At 43.9% G+C, this 10,174-nt stretch overlaps 1 pseudogene across 1 annotated transcript; it reads left to right on the plus strand.

Annotated features, from left to right (window-relative positions):
* The first annotated feature begins 1,260 nt into the window (after positions 1-1,260).
* LOC311045069 (tripartite motif-containing protein 16-like) lies at positions 1,261-8,642 on the plus strand (annotated as a pseudogene). The gene is made up of 3 exons: positions 1,261-1,346; positions 7,823-7,946; positions 7,998-8,642. The product of its transcript is annotated as a tripartite motif-containing protein 16-like (transcript).
* The last annotated feature ends 1,532 nt before the right edge of the window (positions 8,643-10,174 follow it).

Consider the following 10,174-nt stretch of genomic DNA (forward strand, 5'->3'; position numbering starts at 1 on the left):
GGGGGTCGTATATTGGGGTCCCATATTTACAAATATTTACAAATGGCGGTCAGTAGGCCATTAATGCATGTCAAACTGGGGGTCCTTGAAATAAAACATTTAAGTTTGAGAACCACTGCTTGCACACACATACTTGCACACTCACAGCTTCTCCTTCACTGAGTTTGCATGCAACACTGTTTGGAGTTATTGGACACTCATAAGGCCATTGCTCTGATTGATAGTCCGGCCACAAGGCCGACCTGCTGCTCACTTACGGTTGGCTTCATTGTATGGATGACACAAAGGCCTCCATGTCTGGTAAAAGCCCTGCTGAGGTCTGTGGGCAAGCAGACGGACACAAAGCCTCGCTCCTCCTTCCTGTCCCCTTAGCATGAGCTTCGTCCATGCTCCTTTATGGCATCCCTGTCCCCTCCTGTTATCAGGGCCTTCCCGTCCTGAATGGCCTCCGTGGTTGGTCAATAAATTCAGTGATTCAGGGGGTGGACAGTTGCAGCCGTGTTAGCGTTTGTTCACAGGCTTGTTGGTGGGACGGGCCCCGCCCAGGAGCTCTTTGTGTCCCCCGGTCCCTCGACAGGTTAGAAGTCAATGGAGGGCCTTGTGCTGAGGTGGCAGGGGCAGGGATGGAGCCGCCTCTCACATGCCGTTCACACAGGGGGAGGACCAGCTCATATCGCAGTGACACTTGTTAGTCTGGGGCCACACAGTGCTGTGGCGTTGCCTCTCTCTCTCCCAGAGGGCCCGCACAGGATCCGTCTCTTTAAGCATACTAATGGTTATGGCTGCAGGGTTGCGCTGGGGTAACGTGATCTGTGCTCAGAGGCCTGCAGTGACCACACACTGAATAGAAGTTTGCCAGTGTGTCTTACAATCTCATTTTACATGTCGGACTCACAATGAAATGGGGTCAGGCCTTCATTGGCCATACCATTTAAACACTCTGCAGCAATGGTAGATATAATCTTATAGCTTAGACTGAAAGTAGCGCTGATGTAGTTTTGTGTTGTTCTCTGAGGAAGATGGCATAGTATGGCGCACAGCTGATTGAGTATTTACCAGTTTCTCAGGCTCGGCTTTGGCAAAGTATGGGAACAGCCAACCAGAGATCTTTGAGGGAGAATAGGAGAGAGAGAGAGAGAGAGATTGATCCATAGATACAGAAACAGACAAATAGAGGAGGGCTTTAGCAGACAGAAAAAAGACGGCCAGAGACTGAAGGGGGACTTAGAGCCACAACTGAGGGCTAACTGTCATGAGAAGATGAGAGTTGCCATGGACACCCAGGAGCCACCCAGCAAGCATGTGAGCAGTGGAGGCTCAGGGGGGCCAAAGGGCCAGAGGCCTGGGCTAGTGGATCACATGCACTAACCAGGGATTATGTGCATAAGTGATGAGCACTAAGCCGGCAGGTGAAGAAGAGAGGCCCGCGGGAACAAGAAGCGCGCCTTCCCTCAGGACAGCTCGCCATCGCCTGAAAAAAAAATCCCCCATGTGAGGCTGATCTCCAGCGTGAAGGGGACTCAGCCAGAGGTCCTCAAGCACTGAAAGGGCATTCCCCAGAATCCCCACAGGCCGCTTTCACTGCGTAAGTGGCCAAAACGGGGGTCTTGTGAGTCATCTTGAGTGGCAAGAATGGGACATCTTCACATTCATAAATCCCAACGCAAACACACTCATGAATATGGACTGGGACAAGCACTGCATGCTTTTTGGGTTTGTTCCGGGTAGAATCAGAAATCAGAAAGACTTTATTGTCACACTACATAAAACGTTGCAGTAAGAAGAAGGGCGAAACACGTTTCCCCCGGCTTTTCGGTCCAATAAATAAAAACAGTATAAAACAAGCACAATCAATAGATAACAATTCATAGCACATTAATAAAAGCGAAGAGAGTAATAAAAACTGTGATCTGTTTCAGCTTAAAACCCTATATGCATAGCATACTAAATAAGAAAAAGAGGTTGCGCATCAACATGGGTTTTCTCAGTGCAGTGCTAGACCCAAAATCCAGTTTACATCAAAAACAGGAATTGAAAAAATCCCAAAAAGTTAGGACATCCCAAATTTCAAATCAATGGAGGACAAAGTATTCACATTTCCACAAATGAACGCTATTCTTTTTCAACTTATAAGTAACATGAACATAGTGTAGACATCACATTTAGATAAGAACTAAATCTTGCCTCGAAGTTAGTGAAGTCTGACAAAGACCAAACTTCAAGATTGTGGCTTAGTTGAATATATACATCACCCTCTGTATATGTTCACTTTTAAACAGCCATAATCAACATGTTAAGAAGTTGTTTCACGTTGTAAAGCGATGCTCATAATATCCATAGCCTTACAGGAATGCGTTTGAACATTGATGGCACAAAGAAATCACATTCCCATGGTCTACTGAGTGAAACATCATAGTTAACCAACCCCTCCCAACACCTTTTGAAGGCAATGGTATCCTTGGACATATTAACATGTAAATACACGTAGATACTTTGACAATGCACTGAAATGCATATAATCTACATGTTAACTAGCGCTTTAAAGCATTAGCACTGCTGAATGTGGTTTAGAAACACTTTCATGTCTGGGTTTTAAAAATTAAATGTGAGGCCTCTCTTAGAGTCTATAAAAGCGTTTTTCAATTTGATGAGGGATAAAGCGATGGCCAGGCGATTCCCTTTCAAAGACGAGACCTGGAGTTCAATAAGACTTCAATCTCATTGCTTTTGCCTCGAAGTTGAATATCTAAATGGTGGCTTTTTAAGAAAGAGCCCACGTTAGGTGACAGATGGCAAGTTGTTATGGTCCTATTGAGAAACTACCAGTTGCTACAGTTCCCCTTTTTGCGCCTCAGCTTCATGATAAAGGCACATTTTTACTTCGCTTTGAACAGTTGAAAATACATTGTTTTTGTCGTTCCGACAAAGCGAATTATCCTTATAAGGCAATGCCATTGTCTAGGTTTACTGACTTGGAATAAACCGACGCAAAGACTGTGCAGGTTGTTGACAAACATGAGCTGAGATGAGTCTCCTAATCTCCCGGCTCTTTTTTCCATGTCTTCATTGCCGTATAAACACTGTTGAATAAGCTGAAAAAAACACAAGCCTCAGTCTGCAGCCTCTTATCTTGCACAAGGTTTAATCTTATGCCCTCTACCCTTTTACATCCATGCCTCCAGTAAATTCAACCATATTTTCGTTTCAATGCGTTGTCACGACAACCAGTTATTTCCCATCCTTCAGCCTGCCTCTCCCCTCCTCCTCAATTCCATTGATACCACTACCCCCCCTCCCTTTTTTTTTGTCCAAATAAAACAAAGCACAGAGTGAATGTGCTCTGAGGTAGGTAAATGTATTCAGTGACATCAGCCAGGACAAATCTATTCTGCCGGATTCCTGTACCACTTGTTTCCAGCCTTGTCTGGGGGACGGACCCTCTGTTGGGTCCATTGTGCGACGTGTATTCCACACAGGCCCGCAATTAATGGAGGCCTTGTCTAAGGCTTCTGGAGCAGAAACTGCTGTTGGGGAGGGGGACAAAAGAGCGGGTTGGGCTCCGGAGCTGGGAGTTGCTATGGGAGGCTCCCCCCCTTCCCTCTTTAAAGGGGAATTCAAAGGCAAGAGAGAGGCGCAGGGAGTGAGCGGATCCCTGGGTGAGATGTTTAAGTGATCCCCTCCCCATCTGGCCATGGATGTTTTCATACTGGCGCTTGAAAGGGAACTTTCCCCGTATTTGATGATGAGGTTGGTCATTTCGCTGCCCCGCTTGCTTTGGCGATGTGATAGAGGCCAGTGCTGTCCGACGAGGTGACGACCTGGTTGGACAGGCCCAAATGGTCCATTTGGGTAATGGACCCATAATGGACCCTTATGGGTGAGATGACCCTATGGGTCCATTTGGGTTAGAGTTAGCCTTTGCAAGTTAAATTAGCATTGAGGATTTTCTTTGGGGTGTCGAGCGACCCCTTATGTGCAACCTACAGTATCCATTGTACAGTTGTTATCTGGACTTTGCAGGATTGTTTGTGGACAATTCGTCAGGGTTATATTTATCATCTATTCGAACACCCTCCTCAAGGGAGTTGATTTGACTCCTGCGATCACATGAGTGCAGTATATTTTAGTCAACATATTCCCAGGGGTAATGCTCATTCTAATCCACAACAACAAATAAATTCCCTCCTCCTCGGAACGCCGCCAGTTAGTGGCTACCAGACATGTGCTAGGCTTTGATAGCATCCTAGCCCTTCCACTGACAATATAGCTGTTATCTCATCTTTCCCTGGGTTCCCACACTGATAACCGACCAGGAGTGTGCCGTAAAAAACATAGCCCTACATCACTGTCCACAATAAATGGTCCTCTGTTCGAGAACAGCAAATAATTGCTACGGCATGTGTTGATGTTGGGTCTCCTCCTACCAGACTTCCTATCATGTGCATGAAAAAACAAAACACTTGAAAACCTTGTTGAACATTTAGTGGGTTAATTAATCATCTTATCGTAAAGTAGTAGCAGTAACAGCTGAGCTTACTCTGTCCAGAGCCTCATCGATGTTAACGTTATCTTTTTCCTACTGGATTTAGCCAATTTACAGTATGTATCAAAATCCAATGTTGCAGGCTGCCACAAAATCTCTATTATTAACTACAGGTTAAGTGAGTGTGTGGTGCAAGCAAGTGTGTGGTGTCTCAATCTATGAATCAGAAAATACTCTTCTTTACTGAAGTATAGGGCCAGCAAACCTTAATAAACAATACAAGGTTAAAAACACATGTCAGTATAAATGCAAGCAGTTTGTCATCGATTTTCTTTAATCGTTTAATCTATCACCAGTGACTTACTTTTGTTCATCTTATGAGAGTGGATGTTAACATTTGCAAATGAGGGATATGTGTCCTTCATTTGGGACTAAAACGCCAGTTCTGTTTTTTGGTTGACTAACCAGGGAGCCACTTGTGCTTGACACTCTCCTCTGTCAAGAAACCAAGAGGATACTCTAATGGAGGCAAAACCTTGACCTGGCTTCTGGGGTCATTTCACCTCTGAGGCCGGGTGAGCTTTAGGGACGGCGTCTGAAGTCTATCAAGGAGGATAGATAGAGTCGTTGCTCTGGTGATAAACCTGTACCACAGGGAGATGGAAGCTCTCTGGAGAGCAATGAGACACAGATGTCAGTCAGACATCAATGAAACAGCAAGAACCACACAGAATGTTTCAACATGAAAGAATGCCACTGAATGATGTTTAAAATTGTATGCTGAGATCTACTAAAATATACAATATTTCAATATGCCTCAAGGAACCATACAGTAGGCGCAAAACAATTACTTTTGATAGACCATGTATAATTTAAGTTGCGGTTCAGATAACACAGAGAGATGGCAGGCTGGAGGGACAGACCTGCAGTGTTGGGGTTGATGTAGGGACAGACGTCAAGGTGGATGAAGGGGAGCAGGGGAAATTCAGTTTCAGCTTCACCCAGCTGATAGCTGCTCAGATGGTCATGATGAGCGCTGGGGCGGGGGCTGTTGGTGGTTAAGTGTCTTGCTCAGGGACGCTTTGACATACTGTATAACTGCAATTATACAGACTCCTGCGAAAAGGCTGGGGGCGAACCTTTGACCTTCTGATTACCAGACGGTTTGTGTGTGTGCGTGCATGCATGCATGCATGTCCTTGTCTAACACAACGGACAACTGTAAGCAATTAAGTAACCCAGATCTGCAGTGCAAAGACGTCTCCAGCAGGCGAGGTGGATCAGACCTGGGTTACTTTAACTCTCCTTTTGTACAGCTTGACATTGCAGACCTCACATAAATCAGGCCTGGCTCTGCTCCACCATGCCAGGCCAGAGAAGGCTTTATATTAAATAGATTGATGGATGGATAGCTAAATCTATCTGTCTTGACAGATTAGACCTTTACTGATGCCGGGGGTAATTCAGTTGTCATAGAAATGACCCATGAAACAGATACAGGTAAGAGTAGAGAGATACAAAAGAATAAGTAAGGCACTGTAACAGACATTTTTTATATAAACAAGTTCAATAATTGTTTGTCACTGTGTGTGTATTGTGTCTGTATTATTCCTTTATAACTGTACTTTAACCTGCCGTCTCACGATTTGTAAAGCTGGCGAACCCAAAGCAGAACACAAACACAAAGTCCAAGGGTGTTTATTAAAAAAGGGATAGTAGGTGGCGTGGTTGGAGAAGGCTGAGGCAGGTGGGAAGCAGGATGGTGAGGTAACTGAGGCACAGGAAAAATGTATTAAAACAAAGAACAAAAACTAAGGTTGCAAAGTCTGATAACTGAAGAACTAGGATTCTCTAGGAACAAACACACCAGGAGTAGATGGCTGGAAACGCAACTACAATGTGAGCCTGTGAAACAATCTGGCAGTAGGTGGGATGAGGAGAAGAACAGGGTTTATATACTGTGGAGGTTGATGAGCTAATGGCAGGCAGGTGAGAGAGATGAGGGAACTGCAGGCAGATGTGCCAAGCTGGAAGCTGGAGCCATGCCTATGCCCACACACAAAGCCCACTCACAAAGACACATTGATATCCCTGTATGGACTCGGACACTGTAACTGTAAAATAGACTCTGATTATGTGATTTGTGGTGGAGGTTTGGTGATTATCTAAGGCAGTGATTCTCAACCTGTGGGCCATGTGGATACTGCAAGTGCCCCCCCCCCCCCCCCCAAATAATTGGAAAAACATCAAGATTTGAATGATAATGTAACATTCATATTTTAACATTTTATGTGGAAGATGTCATGGTATTTTTCTTTAAAAAAAAGTGTTTTCATTATTATGCCAATAACTTGGAACTTATATAGTACATACTCTATAGTATGTTGCTCCAGTGATCCAAGGTGGAGAATGTTCTGAAAATGCATGCGGGTGATGCAGCCCACCTAGCTGACCACTTAACACAGCAGCCGAATGGCTACCGTCTTCAGTGGTTTATGGGTGGGCCACGGACGCTTTTCGAGATTTTCAAGTGGGCCCCGATCCAGAGAATGCAGAGAACCACTGATCGGTAGAACAGTAGACTTCTGACTGAAACGGTCACAGTTCAAATAGCAGCACATTGAAACATGACATAAAACATTTTTAAATCACCTTCCACCTGGAGCGGAAAGGTGGGCAAGGAGAGAAAATGAAAGAGAGTTTAAGTTTGGCTGTTGTCATGTTTTCAATCGAGATTTTAATTCATTTATGTATTTTTAAGTTTATTTGATCAATTTATCTTAAAAGGAAAACTGTTGTTTCATAATTCAACACACACACACACACACACACACACACACACACACACACACACACACACACACACACACACACACACACACACACACACACACACACACACACACACACACACACACACACACACACACACACACACACACACACACACACACACACACACCAGAAGAACCAGAAGAACCAGAAGTAATGCCCACTACACACTCCTATCCACACACATAACCAGAAAATCATGTAATCTCTGAGGACATAAAACCAAACCAAACTCAGTCTGTTAATCAGACAGTCAGCTGCAAAATGCCACAGCAGGGAGTTCAACGGCACTGGGAACAGATGTGTTGTTCTATATGTCTGGATCTACTGAAGGATCCAATGACTGTTACCTGTGGACACAGCTATTGCAGCAGGTGTATTGAGGTATACTGGAATCAAGATGATCAAGGATGGAGATCCAGCTGTCCTCGAGGATGGAGATTCAGCTGTCCTCAAGGATGGAGATTCAGCTGTCCACAGTGCAGAGGGAAATTCATCCTAAGCCAGGTCTGAAGACGACAACATATTGGCTCAGGTGGTGGAGAGTCTTAAGACAAGACTCCATACTGTTCCTCCTGATCACAGCTATGCTGGACCTAGAGATGTGGCCTGTGATTTCTGCACTGAAACAAAAAAAAGATAGATAGATACCTTATCCCACGGGGGAAATTCAGTAAAATAGCACAAAAAAGCTGTGAAGAGTTGTCATCAGGGTCTTGTCTCTGACTGTGACACTCATCTCCAGCCTCATTATCAATCTCCTGCTTTTAAGAAACACAAGCTGAAGCTGGCAAAGCCTCCACCAAGCTTCAGGAGAACATCAGCTGCTCTCATCACGACAAGTTGAGGAAGGTTTTCTGCTGTACTGATCACCAGTGTATATCTGTTATCTGTGCTCCATGGAAAAACAGAAAGGTAACAAAACGATCTCAGCTGCGGCAGAAAGGACCGAGAGACAGGAAGAGCTTTATATGAGTCAGCAGAACACCCAGCAGAGAATCCAGGAGAGAGAGAAAGACGTGAAGGCGCTTCACTGGGAAGTGGAGGCCATCAATCACTGTGTTGATAGAGAAGTGGAGGACAGTGTTGCCATCTTTACTGAGCTTATCTCTTCAATTGTGAGAAGACGATCTGAGGTGAGGGAACTGATCAGAGACCAGCAGAAACGTGATGTGAGTCGTGCTGAAGAACTGGAGGAGAGGAGGTTATTGAACTGAAGAGGAGACATGCTGAGCTGGAGCAGCTCACACACACAGAGGATCACATCTATTTTCTACACAGTTACACCTCCCTCTCAACGATCACCGAATCTACACACCTAGTCTAGTCAGCAGCAATGTTTGTCCTCTGAGCTACTTTGAAGATGTGACATGTGGCTGAGTCAAAGATGAGGGACAAAGTTTATTCTTAAAGAGGAAGGGACAAACATCTCAGAGACTGTGCTCAGAGTGGATGTCCAATCACACTGGATCCAAACACAGCACATCAATGCCTGTCTAAAGGGACCAGAAAAGTAACAAGAATGAACAGACAACAATCATTCATTAAATTGTCTCAGGTTCTGAGTAGAGAGACTGGACACTGTGGCTGGGAGGTACAGTGGAGTTTATGGTGACACTGTTGTGTTGTTATGTGTTATTAAATAGATCCCAGAATAATATATATATATTTAAATCCCTCTAGATGTCAGCCTCCAAAAAGTAAATCGGTTAATGTAAAAACCTCTAATGATACATTCATTGTATTTGTCTAGTGCAGTGGTTCTAAAACTTTTCAATGTCAAGGACCCCATATATTTGGCCACGGACCACGATTTGACAAAAGTTTTGTGCCAGGGACCCCTGTACAAGATTTGTGTTACAGTTACAGTTACAGGTACAGTTGTATTTTTTTAATAGCCAATCTATCTACATTGCACGCGCTGTGAGCTTGTAGATTGACTATTTTCAAATAGCCAATGTACAGTAGGGTTAAAGTGGTTAAACAGATTTTGATGCTACTACAGTATATATTAATTAATTTAGCTGGGGACCCCCTGGAACCCCCTCAAGGACCCCTGGGGGTCCCCGGACCCCACTTTGAGAACCAATGATCGATCTATCATTTGTTAATAATCTGTTTTACTATTTTGTTATCTTGTATTTTGTTAATGGAAGAATTTGTCTTATATCTCGTTTTCTCGTTATGAATTAGGCTATCCTCATCATTATTTTGTGCTTGGGTTTGATAATTCAGTAGGGCTAAATAACACTCAATTATATTGATTTATTTTGTTCATATGTAAATTCTCTGAATAAACATCACAAAAACAAAGACCTGTTGGAATTTCATTATTCTATTTTATTTAGTGATGTAAACCAACATGATACTATCTGTGTATGACTGTATTCAATAGACAGGTTTCCTGTTAGTAAACATGAGAGGAATATGACCGCGCAGATGCGGGGGAAGCCTATGGGTGCGTTTGGAAATTACGCACCGGAGCACACTCGCCTATTAGTTTGTATTGGCCAGTGCGCTCACTGCCGCTCAGGGCTGTATTTTCGAACGCGCCTTACCCCCAGGCATGCGCAGATTGCGCATTCTGCTCTGTGATGACGTCGCTCGGAAACCCGTCTATTGTGTTTGCATTATTATCCTCCTATGTTACTGTCTTTAGCTTCTTTATTCCCTGACACTGTAGTGCAGTGGTGGAAAGTAACTAAGTACATTTACTCAAGTTCTGTATTAAGTTCAATTGAGGTACTTTTAATTTACTGGGGTGTTTCCAATTTTCAATACTTGTACTTCTACTTCACTCACTACATCTCAGAGTCAAATATTGTACTTTTTACACCACTACAATTATTTAAAAACTTG

The sequence above is a fragment of the Gymnoscopelus microlampas genome, assembly GCF_963454915.1.
Source record: "Gymnoscopelus microlampas genome assembly, chromosome: 5".
NCBI lineage: Eukaryota > Metazoa > Chordata > Actinopteri > Myctophiformes > Myctophidae > Gymnoscopelus > Gymnoscopelus microlampas.